This window comes from Chiloscyllium plagiosum, unplaced genomic scaffold, assembly GCF_037043375.1.
Source record: "Chiloscyllium plagiosum isolate Xiang-an unplaced genomic scaffold, Cpla_swu_hap1 HiC_scaffold_22, whole genome shotgun sequence".
NCBI classification, from domain to species: domain Eukaryota; kingdom Metazoa; phylum Chordata; class Chondrichthyes; order Orectolobiformes; family Hemiscylliidae; genus Chiloscyllium; species Chiloscyllium plagiosum.
Genome location: NW_028270160.1, coordinates 53,990,240 through 54,012,371, shown reverse-complemented (window position 1 = coordinate 54,012,371; position 22,132 = coordinate 53,990,240).

Below are 22,132 nucleotides of genomic sequence, written 5' to 3'. Positions count from 1 at the left end.
TTCTCTCTTTGTTACTTCTCTCTCAGTGTTCCTTCTCTCTCTGCGTTCCTTTTCTCTCTGTGTTCCCTCTCTCTCTGTGTTCCTTTCCTCTTTGTGTTCCTTTTCTCACTGTGTTCCTTTTCTCTCTGTGTTCCTTCTCTCGCTGTGATCCTTCTCTCTCTGTGTTCCTTTTCTCTCTGAGTTCCTTTACCCTTTGTGTTCCTTCTCTCGCTGTGATCCTTCTCTCTCTGTGTTCCTTTTCTCTCTGTGTTCCATTTCTCTCTGTGTTCCTTTTCTCTCTGTGTTCCTTCTCTCTCTGCGTTCCTTTCCTCTTTGTGTTCCTTTTCTCTCTGTGTTCCTTTTCTCTCTGTGTTTCTTTTCTCTCTGTGTTCCTTTTCTCCCTGTGTTCCATCTCTCTCTCTGTGTTCCTTTTCAGTCTGTGTTCATTTTCTCTCTGTGTTCCTTTTCTTCCTGTGTTCCTTTTCTCTCTGTGATCCTTCTCTCTCTGTGTTCCTTTTCTCTCTGGGTTCCTTCTCTCTCTGTGTTCCTTCTCTCTCCGTGTTCCTTTCCTCTTTGTGTTCCTTTTCTAACTGTGTTGCTTTTCTCTCTGTGTTCCTTTTCACTCTGTGCTCCTTCTCTCTCTGTGCTCCTTTTCTCTCTGTCTACCTTTTCCCTTTGTGTTCCTTCTCTCTCTGTGATCCTTCTCTCTCTGTGTTCCATTTCTCACTGTGTTCCTTTTCTCTCTGTTTTCCTTCTCACTCTGTGCTCCTTGTCCTTCTGTGTTCCTTCTCTCTCTGTGTTACTTCTCTCTCTGTGTTCCTTCTCTCTCTGTGTTCCTTCTCTCTCTGTGTTACTTCTCTCTCTGTGTTCCTTTTCTCACTGTGTTCTTTTTCTCTCTGTTTTCCTTCTCACTCTGTGCTCCTTCTCCTTCTGTGTTCCTTCTCTCTCTGTGTTACTTCTCTCTCTGTGTTCCTTTTCTCTCTGTGTTCCTTCTCTCTCTCTGTGTTCCTTCTCTCTCTGTGTTCCTTTACCCTCAGCGTTCCTTCTCTCTCAATGTTCCTTTTATCTCTGTGTTCCTTCTCTCTCTGTGTTCCTTTGCTTCCTGTGTTCCTTCTCTCTCTGTGTTCCTTCTCTCTCTGTGTTCCTTCTCTCTCTGTATTCCTTTTCTCTCTGTGTTCCTTCTCTCTCTCTGTTCCTTCTCTCTCTGTGTTCCTTTTCTATCTATGTTCCTTCTCTCTCTGGGTTCGTTCTCTCTCTGTGTTTCTTGTCTCTCTGTCTTCCTTTTCTCTCTGTGTTCTTTCTCTCAGTGTGTTCCTTTTCTCTCTGTGTTCCTTCTCTCTCTGTGCTCCTTCTCTCTCTGTATTCCTTTTCTCTCTGTGTTCCTTCTCTCTCTGTGTTCCTTTTCTCCCTGTGTTCCTTCTCTCTCTTTGTTCCTTCTCTCTCTGTGTTCCTTTCCTCTCTGTGTTCCTTTTCTAACTGTGTTGCTTTTCTCTCTGTGTTCCTTTTCTCTCTGTGATCGTTCTCTCTCTGTGTTCCTTTTCTCTCTGTGTTCCTTTTCCCTTTGTGTTCCTTCTCTCTCTGTGATCCTTCTCTCTCTGTGTTCCTTTTCTCTCTGGGTTCCTTCTCTCTCTGTGATCCTTCTCTCTCTGTGTTCCTTTTCCCTTTGTGTTCCTTCTCTCTCTGTGTTCCTTTTCTCTCTGTGTTCCCTCTCTCTCTCTGTGTTCCTTCTCTCTCTGTGTTCCTTCTCTCTCTGTGTTCCTTTTCTCTCTGTGTTCCTTCTCTCTCTGCGTTCCTTTCCTCTTTGTGTTCCTTTTCTCTCTGTGTTCCTTTTCTCTCTGTGTTTCTTTTCTCTCTGTGTTCCTTTTCTCCCTGTGTTCCTTCTCTCTCTGTGTTCCTTTTCTCTCTGTGTTCCTTTTCTCTTTGTGTGTTCCATCTCTCTCTCTGTGTTCCTTTTCTGTCTGTGTTCATTTTCACTCTGTGTTACCTCTCTCTCTGTGTTCCATCTCTCTGTGTTCCTTTTCTCTCTGTGTTCATTCTCTCTCAGTGTTCCTTCTCACTCTGTGCTCCTTCTCCCTCTGTGTTCCTTTTCTCTCTTTGTTACTTCTCTCTCAGTGTTCCTTCTCTCTCTGCGTTCCTTTTCTCTCTGTGTTCCCTCTCTCTCTGTGTTCCTTTCCTCTTTGTGTTCCTTTTCTCACTGTGTTCCTTTTCTCTCTGTGTTCCTTCTCTCGCTGTGATCCTTCTCTCTCTGTGTTCCTTTTCTCTCTGAGTTCCTTTACCCTTTGTGTTCCTTCTCTCGCTGTGATCCTTCTCTCTCTGTGTTCCTTTTCTCTCTGTGTTCCATTTCTCTCTGTGTTCCTTTTCTCTCTGTGTTCCTTCTCTCTCTGCGTTCCTTTCCTCTTTGTGTTCCTTTTCTCTCTGTGTTCCTTTTCTCTCTGTGTTTCTTTTCTCTCTGTGTTCCTTTTCTCCCTGTGTTCCATCTCTCTCTCTGTGTTCCTTTTCAGTCTGTGTTCATTTTCTCTCTGTGTTCCTTTTCTTCCTGTGTTCCTTTTCTCTCTGTGATCCTTCTCTCTCTGTGTTCCTTTTCTCTCTGGGTTCCTTCTCTCTCTGTGTTCCTTCTCTCTCCGTGTTCCTTTCCTCTTTGTGTTCCTTTTCTAACTGTGTTGCTTTTCTCTCTGTGTTCCTTTTCACTCTGTGCTCCTTCTCTCTCTGTGCTCCTTTTCTCTCTGTCTACCTTTTCCCTTTGTGTTCCTTCTCTCTCTGTGATCCTTCTCTCTCTGTGTTCCATTTCTCACTGTGTTCCTTTTCTCTCTGTTTTCCTTCTCACTCTGTGCTCCTTGTCCTTCTGTGTTCCTTCTCTCTCTGTGTTACTTCTCTCTCTGTGTTCCTTCTCTCTCTGTGTTCCTTCTCTCTCTGTGTTACTTCTCTCTCTGTGTTCCTTTTCTCACTGTGTTCTTTTTCTCTCTGTTTTCCTTCTCACTCTGTGCTCCTTCTCCTTCTGTGTTCCTTCTCTCTCTGTGTTACTTCTCTCTCTGTGTTCCTTTTCTCTCTGTGTTCCTTCTCTCTCTCTGTGTTCCTTCTCTCTCTGTGTTCCTTTACCCTCAGCGTTCCTTCTCTCTCAATGTTCCTTTTATCTCTGTGTTCCTTCTCTCTCTGTTTTCCTTTGCTTCCTGTGTTCCTTCTCTCTCTGTGTTCCTTCTCTCTCTGTGTTCCTTCTCTCTCTGTATTCCTTTTCTCTCTGTGTTCCTTCTCTCTCTCTGTTCCTTCTCTCTCTGTGTTCCTTTTCTATCTATGTTCCTTCTCTCTCTGGGTTCGTTCTCTCTCTGTGTTTCTTGTCTCTCTGTCTTCCTTTTCTCTCTGTGTTCTTTCTCTCAGTGTGTTCCTTTTCTCTCTGTGTTCCTTCTCTCTCTGTGCTCCTTCTCTCTCTGTATTCCTTTTCTCTCTGTGTTCCTTCTCTCTCTGTGTTCCTTTTCTCCCTGTGTTCCTTCTCTCTCTTTGTTCCTTCTCTCTCTGTGTTCCTTTCCTCTCTGTGTTCCTTTTCTAACTGTGTTGCTTTTCTCTCTGTGTTCCTTTTCTCTCTGTGATCGTTCTCTCTCTGTGTTCCTTTTCTCTCTGTGTTCCTTTTCCCTTTGTGTTCCTTCTCTCTCTGTGATCCTTCTCTCTCTGTGTTCCTTTTCTCTCTGGGTTCCTTCTCTCTCTGTGATCCTTCTCTCTCTGTGTTCCTTTTCCCTTTGTGTTCCTTCTCTCTCTGTGATCCTTCTCTCTCTGTGTTCCTTCTCTCTCTGTGTTCCTTTCCTCTCTGTGTTCCTTTTCTAACTGTGTTGCTTTTCTCTCTGTGTTTCTTTTCTCTCTGTGATCCTTCTCTCTCTGTGCTCCTTTTCTCTCTGTGTTCCTTTTCCCTTTGTGTTCCTTCTCTCTCTGTGATCCTTCTCTCTCTGTGTTCCATTTCTCACTGTGTTCCTTTTCTCTCTGTTTTCCTTCTCACTCTGTGCTCCTTGTCCTTCTGTGTTCCTTCTCTCTCTGTGTTACTTCTCTCTCTGTGTTCCTTTTCTCTCTGAGCTGCTTCTCTCTCTGTGTTCCTTCTCTCTCTGTGTTCCTTCTCTCTCTGTGTTACTTCTCTCTCGGTGTTCCATTTCTCACTGTGTTCCTTTTCTCTCTGTTTTCCTTCTCACTCTGTGCTCCTTCTCCTTCTGTGTTCCTTCTCTCTCTGTGTTACTTCTCTCTCTGTGTTCCTTTTCTGTCTGTGTTCCTTCTCTCTCTCTGTGTTCCTTCTCTCTCTGTGTTCCTTTACCCTCAGCGTTCCTTCTCTCTCTATGTTCCTTTAATCTCTGTGTTCCTTCTCTCTCTGTGTTCCTTTGCTTCCTGTGTTCCTCTCTCTCTGTGTTCCTTCTCTGTCTGTGTTCCTTCTCTCTCTGTATTCCTTTTCTCTCTGTGTTCCTTCTCTCTCTCTGTTCCTTCTCTCTCTGTGTTCCTTTTCTATCTATGTTCCTTCTCTCTCTGGGTTCGTTCTCTCTCTGTGTTTCTTGTCTCTCTGTCTTCCTTTTCTCTCAGTGTGTTCCTTTTCTCTCTGTGTTCCTTCTCTCTCTGTGCTCCTTCTCTCTCTGTATTCCTTTTCTCTCTGTGTTCCTTCTCTCTCTGTGTTGCTTTTCTCTCTGTGTTCCTTTTCTCTCTGTGTTCCATCTCTCTCTGTGTTCTTTTTCTCACTGTGTTCCTTTTCACTTTGTTTGTTCCATCTCTCTCTGTGTTCCTTTTCTCTCTGTGTTCATTCTCTCTCAGTGTTCCTTCTCACTCTGTGCTCCTTCTCCCTCTGTTTTCCTTCTCTCTCTGTGTTACTTCTCTCTCTGTGTTCCTTTTCTCTCTGTGTTCCATCTCTCTCTGTGTTCCTTTCCACTTTGTGTTCCTTTTCTCACTGTGTTTCTTTTCTCTCTGTGTTCATTTTCTCTCTGTGTTCCTTCTCTCGCTGTGATCCTTCCCTCTCTGTGTTCCTTTTCTCTCTGTGTTCCTTCTCTCTCTGCGTTCCTTTCCTCTTTGTGTTCCTTTTCTCTCTGTGTGTTCCTTTTCTCCCTGTGTTCCTTCTCTCTCTGTGTTCTTTTTCTGTCTGTGTTCCTTTTCTCTCTGTGTTCCTTCTCTCTCTGTATTCCTTTTCTCTCTGTGTTCCTTCTCTCTCTCTGTTCCTTCTCTCTCTGTGTTCCTTTTCTATCTATGTTCCTTCTCTCTCTGTGTTCCTTCTCTCTCTGAGTTCCATTTCTCTATGTGTTCCTTCTCTCTCTGTGATCCTTTTCTCTGTGTTTTCCTTTTCTATCTCTGTGTTCCTTTTCTCTCTGTGTTCCTTTTCTGTCTGTGTTCCTTTTCTCTCTGTGCTCCTTCTCTCTCTGTGTTCTTTTTCTCACTGTGTTCCTTTTCACTTTGTGTGTTCCATCTCTCTCTGTGTTCCTTTTCTCTCTGTGTTCATTCTCTCTCAGTGTTCCTTCTCACTCTGTGCTCCTTCTCCCTCTGTGTTCCTTCTCTCTCTGTGTTACTTCTCTCTCTGTGTTCCTTTTATCTCTGTGTTCCTTCTCTCTCTGTGTTCCTTCTCTCTCTGTGTTCCTTTTCCCTCTGTGTTCCTTATCTCTCTGTGTTCCTTCTCTCTGTATTCCTTATCTCTCTGTGTTCCATTTCTCTCTGTGTTCCTTTTCTCTCTGTGTTCCTTTTCTCTTTGTGTTCCTTATCTCTCTGTGTTCCTTCTCTCTGTATTCCTTATCTCTCTGTGTTCCATTTCTCTCTGTGTTCCTTCTCTCTCTGTGTTCCTTTTCTCTCTGTGTTCCTTTTCTCTTTGTGATCCTTCTCTCTCTGTATTCCTTATCTCTCTGTGTTCCTTCTCTCTGTGTTCCTTCTCTCTCTGTGTTCCTTCTCTCTGTGTTGCTTCTCTCTCTGTGTTCCTTTTCTCTGTGTTCCTTCTCTCTCTATGTTCCATCTCTCTCTGTGTTCCTTCTCTCTGCGTTCCTTTTCTCTCTGTGTTCCTTTTCTCTCTGTGTTCCTTCTCTCTCTGTGTTCCTTTTCTCTCTGTGTTCCTTTTCTCTCTGTGTTCCTTTTCTCTCTGTGTTCCTTCTCTCTGTGTGTTCCTTTTCTCTCTGTGTTCCTTCTCTCTCTGTGTTCCTTTTCTCTCTGTGTTCCTTTTCTCTCTGTGTTCCTTCTCTCTGTGTTCCTTCTCTCTCTGTGTTCCATCTCTCTCTGTGTTCCTTTTCTCTCTGTGTTCCTTCTCTCTCTGTGTTCCTTTTCTCTCTGTGTTCATTTTCTCTCTGTGTTTCTTCTCTCTCTGTGTTCCTTTTCTCTCTGTGTTCCTTTTCTCTCTGTCTTCCTTGTCTCTGTGTGTCCCTTTTCTCTCTGTGTTCCTTCTCGTTTTTTTAGCTCTTGATATTCGCCAAATTAAAGAATATCAGTTTTGTGGAGTAAAAGTCATTATATCAAAGAGAATACTTTGTCTGGGTACATACTGAAAGTCCATCAACACGCTTGAGGTTTAATTACACAAGAGCAATTTCTTCTTGACATAATATCATTCTCACCCTAACTGTTTTTGGAACCATGTGTTGAGATTATTCATACGATGGGAATTCTGGTTCTGTTGATCTGGCTTCCTTTAATACAGGAGAGGATTATTTTAAAAAATAGTGTTCCAAAATCAAGATTCGCCATGCCTGTTTTGCCAGAAATTCCAAATTTGTAAACCGTAGTTAAAAGAAAGGTAAACCAGGAGACAAGGATTACTTTTCAATGTTTGAAGGTTGGCGGAGGAACCGGACAAAAAGATAGAGATATCGGGTAATGTGGAGGATGTTGTATTTGGCATATGGAGGGTGACACAGAAGAAAAGCTCAGAGAAATATTTGCTTTGACAGTATCAATCTGCAAGCGAACATTTGAGAAAATTTGGAGCTTTACAGTGAAATTAAGTGGTGATGAGAGCGCAGTTCAACATTTCTCCTTGATTATTAATCATCTCTTGACTGTAAATGTAATTACTACACATGAAATTCTGGGTTCATGCTCCTTGGAGTACAAATGCTGATATGGTATCTAGCATCATAATTTGCCTCAAATGTTCACAAAATAAATGTTTATTCTCACCTTGAGCATTGGCTTACATGGCATGTTTAATTTTCAAGGGTTCATCTCTCTTATTGTACTGAAGAGACTTGCAATTTTCCAAAATTGATCTGAAATAATTACTGGATTTAACTGATATTGAAAGTATGACCTTCCTTACCCCACTGGATATGTCAGCGAGCATCTATGTCATAATTGCGATCACTCTTGCCTCTGAATAATAAGGTCCCATGTTTTGCTCTCTCTCCAGGACTTGAACATAAAAGTTAAGGTTGACTCTCCAGAATGTTTCAGAGAGAATACGACATTATGTTCACCTGGATAACTTGTTATCATCGCTGTATTTTAGTTAGTTCATTGAGTTTTGGATTACTTGTTACTTTGGTTAGATCCTCAGCATACAACTCATACCTATCAAGTTATGCCAGCCATTTGGTTTGCCTCCAGCACCATCTTTAGTTTAATGCAATTATCTCTCTGCCTCAATTAAATGGGTTCATGGATCATCCCTTCACTTGTTATTCAGCTGTTGACACTTTATTCACACTGACACTTTTGATCCCTTGCAGAGACTTATCTCTCCATTCACTCCACCATTTGTTTGATGTTTTATCCCTCTGCCTATAAATTCTGTGGCTTGTCTGCGTCTCTTCACTGCACCTGAAGGAGCAACGCTCCAAAAGCTTGTGATTTCAAATAAACCTGCTGGCCTATAACCTGGTGTCATGTCACTTCTGACCTTGTTTGCCCCAGTCCAAACATTGGTATCTCCACAAAATTCTTTTCATAAGATATTAATTTTAGGTCTCACCTGCTTTCTTGTGGGCATAAAGAATCCCATGGCACCATTTTGAGGAAATGCAGGGTATTTGTTCCTTACGTCATGGTTACATTCATCTCTGGATCACCAAAACAAAACAGATTATCTGGTCATTTAAGTTGCTATAGTTCTAGAGGACCACACCACTGATTCCTCGCTAAGGGGCAAGGTTGAGAAGGTAGGACCTTCACAATCATCTTAGGTGGTACAGTATTGGTGTCACTGTTTCGCAAATCAGCCATTCGGCCAATTGAGCTGCAGATTATTATGTTGCTGCCTGGGGCAGTTTGCTATGTGACAATTGGCTACTTCTATAAACAGTGATTATAATTCAAAATAAGTATTTCCCTGGCTGGAAAACATTCAGTGGCTGTGAAAGGTGTTATACGAACACACATCTTTCTTTCTTCATTAGAGTATTAATAGTGAAAACATAAATGAGAATTGTTATATTGGCTTTGCATTGCTAGAAAAATTTCCCTGTGACACAATCAAGAAAACCAAAATTGAGTATTTCTTTGATAATGTTTTTCACCCTTTTATTCTTCTTTTCTCTATTATGACTACTGCACGTGAACTAACCCATTTCTTCCACTGTTTATATGCAATAGATTTGTTTTGGCAGTAGTGGGAAGCTTTTAGAAACAATAATCCTAGAGATAATTAAAAGCCACTTGGACATGCAGAGACTAATACAGGAGAGTCAGCAAGGATTTAGTCAGGGCAAATCATGTTTGACTACCTTTATTGAGTTCTTTGATGAAGTGTCAGCACATGTGGTTGAGGGCAATACAGATGATGCTGTGAATGCAAACTTTCAAAGGAAACTTGATAAAGTATACAAAATAAGCTTGAAACTCATGGGAGAAAACAGACAGCATGCATATAAATCTGGATAAAAAAATAGAAAAAAAATGAGCAGTGGGAAATGCTGTTTTTCAGAGAGAAAGGACACACAGTGGCAGACCCCAAAAATCATCAGTGCTGGGAACACTGCTGTTTTTCACTTACAGTATTGACTTGGACATACAAGGCACAGGGCATAATTCTGAAATTTGCAGATATCACAAAATGTGAAAGCACAATAAAGAGAGCAATAATTGTTAAAGGCTTCAAGAGCACCTGGAAAAATTGGCAGAATTTAGCAGGCAAATAGGAAATAAACTCCAACACAGTAACGTGTGAGATGATACACTTTGTTAGGTGGAATGGGGAAGACAATACACACTGAATGAAAGAATTGATAAGCAACAACAGACCTGAAGCGTTTGTGTACAAATTTATGAAGACAGTAGGATAGGCTAACAAAGCAGTCCTTAAAGTGTTATGGGATATTGGGATTTATAAATAGTGTACAAAAGCCAGGAAGGTATGCTCAATCTGTACAAAAAAACTTTCAGAAGGACACAAGATTTTGGTATACAAAAGAGACTTCCAAACAATGGGCAAAAAGAAACAAAAGGTGGGGTTGCATTGTTAATTATAATTTACAATGGGATAAGTTGAGTAGTGATACAGGTTCACTAAATCATGTTCTGGAAACAGTTATGTAGAAATAAGAAATGGCAATTGATAGAAGTCTAGGTAGGAGTCATCTATAGGTCATTAAAAATCTTCCTTTATGTAGAACAAAGTGTAAACTGGGAAATAATGGAAGTATTAAGAAAGGCACAATAATTATTTTTGGTGATTTTGATGTGTACAATGTGTACAAACCAGATGAGCAAGATAACAGTGAGGCAAATTTGTAGAGGACAGAGATTGTTTCTTTAGAAAAAGTATATTGCTGGACTTACCCTTGAAAAGGTTTTTTTATATCTATCACTGGGTCTTGAGGTAGAATAAGAAGAGATCTCATAGTTAAGGATCATCTAAGGAATAACAATTACAACATGATAGATGTTCAATTTCTGACTGAGGGAGAGCAACTAGTGTCTCAAACCAGTGTCCTCAACGCAAATAAGGGTAATTACAGAGGTGTAAAGAAAGAGTTTTTGAAAATGGGCTGAGAAAATAGATCAAGGGGAGAGTCAGTAGATGAGCAGTGACAGACATTTAAGCAGATCTACAAGTCTCAATTTATTCTGGCCAAAAAGGAGTCCATGAAGAATGATGAATATTCTGTGTTTAACAAAAGATGGTCAAGGATAATGCTGGATAAAAATCCATGGTATGCAAACTGAAAACCAGTAGCGAGTTGCTATTTTAGAGAATACTTTAGGATCAAGCAGTAGATGACTAAAAAGCTAGTGAAAAGGAGAAAATTGATTATAAAAGTAAATTGACAAGAAATATGAAAACAAAATGCAAGAACTTCCATGTGTACATAGAAAGAAAAAGAGCAGATAAAGTAAATGTAGAATGCTTAGATGATGCACTGGGGAATGAATAGCAGATACAGGGAACACATACCTAAATCAAATTCCCCATCAGTCTCCTCTGCTCCAAGGAAAACAAAACCAGCTTATTCAATCTCTCCTTATAACTGAGATTTTCATCTCAAATATTTAAACCAATATTTTACAATGGTCATCGTGATGGAGGAAACTTGAAACATCCCAAGGACAATATATAAGCAAGGTGTAAAGGGAAGAAAGATCTTGTAGCAGTCTCTGTCAGGAGGAACAAAGTATTTGACAAATTAATGGGAATTAAGGCAGGCAGTTTTCCAGGACCTAATAACCTGCATGCAAGGGTTTTGTAGGAAATGGTTCCATTGGAGAAAATATTCCAGAACCCCTTGGCTTGCAGGAGGATTCCAGTGAATTATAAAACTGCTACTGAAACACCTCTATTCAAGGGAGGGAGACAACAAACAGGAAACTATTTGCTAGTTAGCCTGACATCTGTTGTTGGGAAAGTGCTAGATTCCATTCTTAAGAAAGAATTAACATGGCTTCAGAAAAGTTTAAACACTATCAAACACATACAGTGTTGTTTTGTAAAGGGGAAGTCATATTTGACAAATATTCAAGAATTTATTGAGGAGACATAGCAAGCAGTTATTGATGAAGGAAATGGGTGGGTGTGGAGTATCTGGATTTTTCTGAAAGCATTCATTAAGATGCCAGGTAAAATGATTATGGAACAAAATAGGGCATTAGGGGTAAGGTTTAGCAGTGATTGGGGATTGGGTTAACAGTCAGTTGACAGGCATTTGAAATTTATGGGCCCTTTTCAGACTGGAAAGAAGTGAAGTGCCACAACAAATCAGTCCTGCAGCCTCAAGCATTTACTATCTATAATACTGACTTGGTGAAGAAGGTAATGTGTAATTTAGTGAAGATATAAAAATGGTGATAATGCATATTGTGATGAGGGCACAAGGAACCTGTAGGGGGATATGAATAGTTTAAGTAAAGAAGATAAAATCTTGGCAGATGAAGTTTAACACATGAAAGTGAGAGATCATGCATTTTGGTGGGAAGAATCAAAAGGCAGAATTATTATCTAAATGGGGTCAGACTTCAAACATTACACAGAGAGATTTTGAGGCTTCTTGTGCATGAAACACAAACATTGAGCATGTAGGTGTAGCAAGTAATTAAGAAGGCAAATGGAATTTTGACCTTTGTTGCAGGGGATTCGGAATTCAGTTCTGTTTTGCTATAACTGCACTGTGTGTTGGTGAGGCCGTACCTGGAATACTGTGTACTATTTTGGACCCTGTATTTAAGAAAGGAGGTATTGTTATTGGAGACAGTTTAAAAAAGAGATTCATTAGGGTGATGCCCTGATGGAAATGGCCCATTTATCAAGAATGGCGAAACGGAATAGGCCTTTAAGCTTTAGAAGAATGAGTGGCGATCTTTAGATTAGACTCCCTATGATAGGGAAACAGGACCTTCAGCTCAACCAGTCCATACCGACCCTCCAAAGAGTAACCCACCCAGACCCTTTTCCCTCTGACTAATGCACCTAACACTATGGGTAATTTAGCATGGCCAATTCACCTGACCTGCATATCTTTGGGCCGTGGGAGGAAACCGGAGCACCCGGAGGAAATCCACACAGACATAGGGAGAATGTGCAAACTCCACACAGAGAGTCACCTGAGGCTGGAATCGAACCAGGGTCCCTGGCACTGTGAGGCAGCAGTGCTAACCACTGAGCCACTGTGCCACCCCTAAAACATACAAGATTCTAAGGAGGTTTGACTCCACTTATGGGAGTACCTTCAACAGGAAGCACAACAACAGAATAAGGCAACACCCATTTAAAACTGAGGTGCAAAAGCCTTTCTTGCAGAGGGTAGGGAATGTATGAACTTCTCTACTCCAGAGACTTGTGGAGGCTATATTACTGAAAATATATGAGGAGGAAATAGATAGGTTTTTGTAATTTTGGGGAGCTGAGGCCTATGATTTCCTGGCCTGAGTGAGAAGTTGAGGCCTGGACAGGTCAGCCATGATGTTGGTGTATAGTAGGTTGGGTTTGACAGGCCAAATGGCCTACTCCTGCTCTGATTTTAATGTTTTCTTATACTCTACTCAGTGCAGAACAAACAAAAATACATTTCTTAGAGATGTAAAGATCATTTTTTTTCTGTATTCTTGATTGAAGATGGAGAAAGGAAAATATCTTACTTAAAAGCCAAATAATGTTGAAGGGTTCTTGTACTTTAAAAGCATGTTACCTGACAATTATTGTAAGCGCTATTTATACAGCTGTTAGTTCAGGCTGTGGGGATAGCCAAACTGAGCCAGGAGTCATACAGTCTAATAGCATAGAAACAGGCCTTTTGGCCAATTATATTCATTCCAACCAAAGACCAAACTACACTTAATCCCATTTACCTGCATTTGACCCATAGTCTACTATGTCCTGGCATTTTAAGTGGTCCTCCAGATACTTCTTAAATGTTAAGAGAGTACCTGGCCCCACCATCATCCCAGGCAGTGCATTCCACATTTCTACCACCCTCTGGGTAAAAATTTTAAGATCTTTTCTAAACCACCTACTCCACATCTTAAAGACATTTGTCCTCTGGTGTTAGACATGTCAGTCATGGAAAAAAGATTTTCATGATCTACTCTCTCTATGTCTCTCAATTTTCTCCACCTTAATCAGATCCCCCATCAGCTTCCTCTGCTCCAAGGAAAACAAACCAAGCCTATAGAATTTCTCCTCATGACAGAGATTATTCATCCCAGGCAACATCCTAGTGAATTTCCAGTGCATTCATGTTCTTTTGATAGTGTGGCCACCATAACAGCACACAATAATCCATCTGTGGCCTAACCAATGTTTTATAATTTTGTAACAAGATTTTGCTCGCTCCTGTATTCTACACCCTGGCTAATGAAGACAAGCAACTTGTATGCCTTTTTCACCACCCTGTGTAACTGTGCTGATACCTTCAGGGATCTATGGACTTGTACACCAAGGTCCCTTTGTTTGTCAGTACTCCCTAGTAACCTACCATTCATTATGTATATCCCTCCATTATAAGGCCTCCCAAAATCTTGCAATTTTTGGGATTAAATTCTGTCATAGTTCAGTCCGGTTTACCCATTGATCAATATCAAATGATAGCCTGAGACCACCCTTCTTACTATCAACACCAATTTTTGTGTTATCTATAAATATACTAATTATACTTTCTACTTTCCGTTCCAAGTCGTCATGTACACAACAAACAGCAAGGGCCCCACCATTGAATTCTATGGTACAAAGCTTGTCACAGGCTTCCAATCACAAAAACAACCTTCCACCAGCATCCTTTCCCTCCTATTTGTAAGTTAGTTTTGGATTTAGTTTGCCAACTGGCCTTGGTTCCCAAGATTTCTTATCTTTTGGACTATACTTCCACATGGCATCTTATTAAAGTTTTTAACTGGAGTTTTGTAAACCACATCAATTGCACTACCCTCATCAATATTTGCACGCAAATTGAAATTTGGCCGACAGCTAGTAGCTGATTGGTCACTAGTTCACTGACCAGATTTCAATGACATAGGCCTTCTACCATCAAACAAATGTAATTGGATCATAACTAGGTAAGCAACTCGGCAGTGTGAATGTTTGGTTAATAAACAAATGGACCTCCAAAGGGAAAAGAGCTTAAGAGTGAAAAAAAAAAGAAGCCTTAAATTAGCCAGCTTATTCCACTTCATCAGTTATATTAAGCTGTGACTTTTAATTAATACGTCAGAGACCTGTATACGTGAAGCAGTCACCCTGTGCCTCTTGCAAACAGGAGAGAGTACCTGGAGAAGGAAGATTGACAAGCAGCATTCTGAATAGCAAAAGGACCATCTCAACAAATCCAGCAGACAAGGACCACTGAGCTCTCTTCCCAGTCTTTGACACTGCCCATAACACCAGTGATTTTTTTTAAATCTGTGTATAGGTGCATGTAGATGGAGTCTAAGCAATGTGGGCTTGGATGAGGTGTGTGGAAGAATCTGTGGAGAGGTCCAGCAAGGCCTCTCTCCGTTTAAGAAGGTGGAACTCTCGACCGTTTCCATTTCCACAAGCAGCATAACGAGATTCTCACTCGGCAACAGGGGAGCTGCTAATGGACAGGATTGATGCTTGTTAAATGCATAACTTGTCACGATAATATTTAGCCTCCCACCTTGCCTGACTCACCCGACTGTCTTGAAATTAAGGAAACCTTACAGGGAAACCTGTCCCAATGTTGGTCCTTTTTTAAAAAGAAAATGCTGTTCCTTTTCTCAATGATACTGTATCCTTGTATTTTTTTCAGAGAGGTCATAAAACAGCCCAGGCTCCGAATTGGTTGAAGATGAAAGGAGATGAAAAGGGTATTGGGAGGCCATTTTGTTTATGCGTAAACATGTGAGATTTTAGACCAAAGCTTTTATGTTTTAGAAGTAACCTGTATAATGAAAGGGGTCGTGGCCAGCTCTCTAGCTGTGCAGTTCAGTTCAGAACTTTAGTTAGTTCAGTTCAGCAGTGGTGTGTGTGTAAAGAAAGGCTGCTGAAGTCAGTCAGGTGAGACTGGAACTTCTCTCTCTCCTTCTGTCCTTCTAACTTCGACCTGTAAGCCTCTGTTTCAGTTTTACTCTGTGTTTAAAGGGTTTGTTTGTTGGGACTGTTGTAGATTGTCGGAACAGCATGATTAAAGCCTAGTTTGGATAGATTGAATTCTGTGGGTATTCTGTATTCTGTTCTTTGTATTTCATTCTATAATTTTGTGAATAAATTTTTGTCTGTTTTAAAACCTGGTAGTCAACCTAGCTAACTTACTCCGGGTAACTTTCAGTGTACACTTACCAAAACAAATTGCAAAGTTACGGTCTGGGCTGACTACTTAAGAATGTTTTGAGTGGTCTGGCCTAGTCCCTAACAAACCAGAGCAAGCAACTGCTGGATCTAGCTCACCACTCACTCTGAAGGACTACCATGACACCGCGCAACAACAATTCAGGGCTGATCCATGAGCATGTGCGCCACACACTCCCCACATCCACTGACATCAGCAGCCAATGTGTGCCAACTTCTAAGGACCTTCACGATTTATCTCTGACCCACTTGCAGGATGCTTCTGTCAACGTAATGCTGCAGAGAAGACACTGTACACGGGAACACACACACACACACACACACAAACACACACACACACACACACAAACACACACCCACCCCATGGATCAGAACCGAACTCCAGCACAGCACTGTTTGTTTCTCCTTACAGCTTTCATTTCCGCTGAACCTACCTGAATGCTCACACAGTATCCTTGGATTCCATTATCTTGCTTATTTGTAGTTTTGCCATCCCTCCCCAAGCCAAATTTATCAGTCTTGCATTACTTCTGTCTTAGGTCTTTTAGCAGATAATCAAAGCCAGAAAACTTGTAATATTTGTCAGCTGGCCTCAGTCAGATCAAGGAGATAGCTTTCAGTAAGGGAGTCCTGGCACAAAGTCAAGGACAGCCTCCCATACCAGTCCAGGTCCTGCTAAGGGTGATCAGAATCAAAAAGGTCTCTACATAACAGCTGAATGATGGGCAGCACACTTTGCCTTGATTCTTTCTGTCCTATATGGACTCTTTTCTTTCTGGATTGAGAGCGAGCCATGTCTTACAGGAGATGACAGTACGTAGCATAGTTATTATTGTTGGTGTAGGTGGCAAGATGTCCCCTGTTGGCTGAGTAGGCAGCGCAGAGAAACCTCACTGGGTTTCGCAACAAGAAAATATCTCCCCTCCCCAAAAAAAGCTTACACAACTCAGACTGAGCCAAAAAAAAAGATTCAGCTCAAACAATTCTTTGATAGCTGAAGGGTCAATAATCAAAGGACAAAGACTAAAAATGATTGGCAAAGGCAAAGAGATGGCATGAAGAAGCACATTTTTACACAATAATTGGCTATAATCTGGAAAGCCCTGGCTGATAGTGTGGATGGGTGAAACAGCATCAATAGTAACTCCCTAAAAAAAAGAGAATTGGACAAGTACAGGCAGATAAAAAATATTGATAAGATTCATCTAGAAAAGAATAAGTTGGTTAGGGATAGTCAACACGGTTTTGTGAAAGGTAAGTCATGCCTTGCAAACCTTATTGAGTTCTTTCAGAAGTTGACCAAACAGGTGGATGAGGGTAAAGTGGTTGATGTGGTGTGTATGGATATCAGTAAGGTATTTTATAAGGTTCCCCATGGTAGGCTATTGCACAAAATATGGAGGCATGGGATTGAGGGTGATTTAGCGGTTTGGATCAGAAATTGATTGGCCGAAAGAAGAGAGGGGGTGGTCGTTGATGGGAAATATTCATCCTGGAGTTCAGTTACTAGTGGGGTACTGCAAGGATCTGTTTTGAGTCCACTGTTGTTTGTTACTTTTATAAATGACCTGGATGAGGGTATAGAAGGACGGGCTAGTAAATTTGCAGATGACACTAAGGTCGGTAGAGTTATGGATAGTGACAAAGGATGTTGTAGGTTACAGAGGGACATAGATAAGCTGCAGAGCTGAGCTGAGAGATAGAAAATGGAGTTTAATGTGGTAAAGTGTGAGGTGATTTACTTTGGAAGGAGTAACAGGAATGCAGAATACTGGGTTAATGGTAAGATTCTTGGTAGTGTGGATGAGCAGAGAGATCTCGGTGCACATGTACATAGATCCCTGAAAGTTGCCACCTGGATTGAATGATTTGTTAAGATGGCATACAGTGTGTTAGCTTTTATTAGTAGAGGGATTGAGTTGCAGAACCATGAGGTTATGCTGCAGCTGTACAAAACTCTGGTGCGGCCACATTTGGAGTATTGCATTCAGCTCTGGTCACCGCATTATAGGAAGGATGTGGAAGCTTTGGAAAGGGTTCAGAGGGATTTACTAGAATGTTGCCTGGCACAGAGGGTAGGTCTTACGAGGAAAGGCTAAGGACTTGAGGCTGTTTTTGTGGGAGAAGAAGGCTGAGAGGTGACTTAATTGATATGTAGAAGATAATCAAAGGGTTAGGTAGGGTGGACAGTGAGAGCTTTTTTCCCCAGATGGTGATGACTAGCATGAGGAGAAATAGTTTTAAATTGAGAGGTGATAGACATATGACAGATGTCAGAGATAGTTTATTTGTTCAAAGTAGTGGGGGCGTGGAATGAACTGCCTGCAATAGTAGTAGACTCACCATGTTTAAGGGCATTTAAATGGTCATTGGATAGGCGTATGGATGAGAATGGAATAGTGCAGGTTTGATGGGCTTCAGCTTAGTTCCACAGGTTGGTGCAACATCGAGGGCCGAAGGACCTGTACTGCGCTGTAATGTTCTATGTTCTAACATACAGTTACGTGAGGAAAGTGCATGGGAGTAGGAATAACTTGACTGCTCTTCAAGAGAATTGACAGACTTACTTGGCTGAATGGTCTCCTGCTGTATTCTGGTTTTACCATTTGGACTGTCATATTACAAAAAAAAACTTTTTCTACATGGCAAGGTGAAACACACCTGTAGTGCTTTGGCACTTAACACATTTTCTTAGATAAATTTTCTTTCATTTCACAGTCAAAATTTATTTTAACAAAGCTAACCCTTAAGTCCTTCTGTCATCGGAATTAAACAGGTATGGAATAAAGAGATTAATTCAATATTGTCAAAGACTTGTTAAGTTGTTTTCTCGTGCTTTGAACTGTGAGAAATTAAGGACAAAGCTGTGCATGAAATTAAGTATTGATTTATCGAAATAAAATCATTGACTAATTCTATATTTTTGACATAATACGTTTGTTGCTTCTCAGCAAGACCATAATGTCAAATCAGAACCATCTGCTGTTCCAACTTGTTTGTATTGATTGTACAAGCATCAGTGCAGGTCTTTTGGTGACACAAGTTGGAGGGTAGGGAAAAGCTGCCAACCCACTTCAGACTTCAATGATTTCCTAATTCAGAGAAAGGAGGTTGTTTATAACCTGAGAAGCTAAGCAACATGATAACAATTTGACGAAACCATCCACATCATTCCATGTTCTTTTAGTGATTGAATGATGCCATCAAAATTAAGAGGTACACAATTGACATTATAGACTGAATTTTAACAAGAATTGGTTAAGTGTCAACTTCAGGGTGTGATGTTCTCATGCTATCTTGCTCTCATTAGTATTGGAGGTACTTGCCTGGAAAGTGTGCCTGGATCTTCTGGGAGTCACACCACTGACACTGTACTTAAATCCAAGCTGTGCATCACATCAAAAGCTGCACGTCAGAAATTGTCATTTTCAGTTGCAGTGCAGGAAGAATTGCCCCAGAATTGGCAGACAGAGATAAAGTGGCACACCAATTTGCTGACAAGGTCTTGGATATCCTGGTGGACAGGGTGGTGGAAAGGAAGGTCATCCCTTTCCTTAGGATGCCAGAGGAGATCAGTATCAGCTCAGTACCAACTAGCCTGGTTTGAGTTGCCAACTTGTTAACCTCCTTCCACCTATCACATTTCCAACGCCCCTCCCCCAAGTCCTTCCTCCCTACCTTTTATCTTAGCCTGCTTGGCACACTTTCCTCATTCCTGAAGATGGGCTCATGCCCAAAACGTCGATTCTCCTGCTCCTTGGATGCTGACAAAAAGTTGCCAACAAGCCAATGTTCTGTGTACACAGTCTGGAGAAAAATGCCCCAATGCAGAAAGGAGGGTGATGACCTTCTGTCATCTGCAACAGTACGTTGTTATGGACCAGGCAGATCCCCCAAAATATTTCAAGAAGGGAGCCCAGTTCCTAACTTTCCTAGCTGTTTGAAGCAGATGTAACGCAGATAATCCAGGAGAGAATTAATTGGTCAAACCACCATTTACTTACTGAATTACCGAATGAAACACAAACAATAGAAAACAAAATACCGAATAACTTAACCTCTCCGAACACACAACCTAATGATCCTGTTGCAAATACTTGCAACAATCCCATAAACACCCGTTGGCACAAAAGATAAAATCAAACCCAGGTTCTTACAGGAGAGATGTCAGAGAGAGAGAGAGAGTACCAGCCTGGACCTGCTTCTGTACATGCAGCAGCATTTTTTCACACTCCTGCTAAAGCCAAACCAAACCAAGAGATGTCAGAGAAATGCTGAGCTGGGAAAACTGGACACACCCCTTTCATTGTACAAGTTTTTTTTAAACTTAAACGCCTCTGCTGAGGCAGTATCTGCTAGCTATTATCAAATTATCCATAAAACCCTACAACCCAGACCTTTTGGTGTCTGTGTCATGAACGACCTCTCTAAAACAAAGCCAAGAACTGCATAACCTTGTTAAAGGAGCAGCTTCATCACAATACCACCAGCTTTTCTCTGTTGCTTTACTGTAATTCTGCTACTGCAGCCACCTCTCAACAAGTCTCATGGTCTGCTATTCTCACTAATGCATGTGACATCTCCCCGACCCACCTCACCCTTCCAAACAACTAACACTTCCTGACCTCTGCATTTTCTAGTCACTTTTCTCGACACCTTACCACCTTTCCCCTGCTTCCCCAACACTGATAGCTGAGCTGAACATTTTCATTTCACTTGATCCCTCTCTTTGACTCATCCCTGGAGAAAGCAGCCCATAACAGTGCACGAAAAATGTCATGGCAGGTGGGATGGGTGCCTGAAACCTATCTCCACAGCCCTATGAGGAGAGAATCTTTGCCTTAGTAAGATAGCATGGAGATCACTCATCTGATGATACCATGACCTCCATGTATAAATCCCCACCTTCGTGCAGCCTGTAATCCACAATTCTGAGGAAGTGCAAGTAGAGTGAGGTGAACCTTCATACAACCAGGACACTCTCAATATGTCCCGGTCCTCTAGTCATAATTCTGGGAGAAAGTGAGGACTGCAGATCTCCCCTCCCCTCCCCTATCAGCGTTCTGAAAAGACCACTCCCTCCGTGACTCCCTCGCCAGGTCCACACCCCCAACCAACCCAACCTCCACTCCCGGCACCTTCCCCTGCAACCACAAGAAGTGCGAAACTTGCGCCCACACCTCCCCCCTTACTTCCCTCCAAGGCCCCAAGGGATCCTTCCATATCCGCCACAAATTCACCTGCACCTCCACACACATCATTTACTGCATCTGCTGCACCCGATGTGGCCTCCTCTATATTGGGGAGACAGGCCGCCTACTTGCGGAATGTTTCAGAGAACACCTCTACGACACCCGGACCAACCAACCCAACCACCCCATGGCTCAACATTTCAACTCCCCCTCCCACTCCACCAAGGACATGCAGGTCCTTGGACTCCTCCATCGCCAGACCATAGCACACGACGGCTGGAGGAAGAGCACCTCATCTTCCGCCTAGGAACCCTCCAACCACAAGGGATGAACTCAGACTTCTCCAGTTTCCTCATTCCCCCTCCCCCCACCTTGTCTCAGTCCCAACCCTCGAACTCAGCACCACCTTCCTAACCTGCAATCTTATTCCTGACCTCTCAGCCCCCACCCCCACTCCGGCCTATCACCCTCACCTTATCACCCTCACCTTAACCTCCTTCCACCTATCGTATTTCCAACGTCCCTCACCTAAGTCCCTCCTCCCTACCTTTTATCTTAGCCTGCTTGGCACACTTTCCTCATTCCTGAAGAAGGGCTCATGCCCGAAATGTCGATTCTCCTGCTCCTTGGATGCTGCCTGACCTGCTGCGCTTTTCCAGCAACACATTTTCAGCTCTAGTCATAATTCCCCAGGGGTAGCCTGATTGCCAACTGGATCAACTGTATGGTAGACTCCTTCCACCCTTGTTACTGCATCTAGAAGTAATAGGAGAAAAGCCCATGTGAAGGAGACATCTTATGGTCATCATTAATCCAAAATGATAAAAAAAGGTGTGGTATTGCAGATAAGCTGGACGTCATGTCAGGGCAATCTGACCATCATCTTCAAATAAAGTAAAGCACCACTGTCCTTCTTTCAACTGTACAACATTCCATGGAAGATACTTAAATGTGGCTTTCCTTAGTCTTCACCATATCAGGAGGGCACATGGAGCTGGAACCTCAGCACTAAGAGACACTTCCACATCTGCTAGAGACTGATAGAACATAGAACAATACACTGCAGAACGGGCCATTCGGCCCTCAATGTTGCGCCGACCTGTGAACTATTCTCAGCTCGTCCCCCTACGCTATCCTATCATCATCCATGTGCTTATTGAAGGATTGTTTAAATCTCCCTAATGTGGCTGAGTTGACTACATTGGCAGGTAGGGCATTCCACGCCCTTACCACTCTCTGCATAAAGAACCTGCCTCTGATATCTGTCTTAAATCTATCACCCCTCAATTCGTAGTTATGTCCCCTTGTACAAGCTGACGTCATCATCCTAGGAAAAGGACTTCCACTGTCTACCCTATCTAATCCTCTGATCATCTTGTATGTCTCTATCAAATCCCCTCTTGGCCTTCTTCTTTCCAATGACAACAGACACAAGTCTCTCAGCCTTTCCTCCAGACCAGGCAACATTGTGGTAAATCTCCTCTGCACCTTTTCCAATGCTTCCACATCCTTCCTGAAATATGGCGACCAGAATTGTACACAATTTTCCAAGTGTGGCCGCACTAGCATTTTGTATAGTTGCAGCATGATATTGCGGCTCTGGAACTCAATCCCTCTATGAATGAAACCTAACACACTGTATGCCTTCTTAACAGCACTATCAACTTGGGTGGTAACTTGCAGGGATCTATGTACATGGACTCCAAGATCTCTCTGCATATCCACACTACCAAGAATCTTTCCATTGACCCAGTACTCTGCCTTCCTGTTATTCTTCCTAGAGTGCATCACCTCATATTTAACTGCA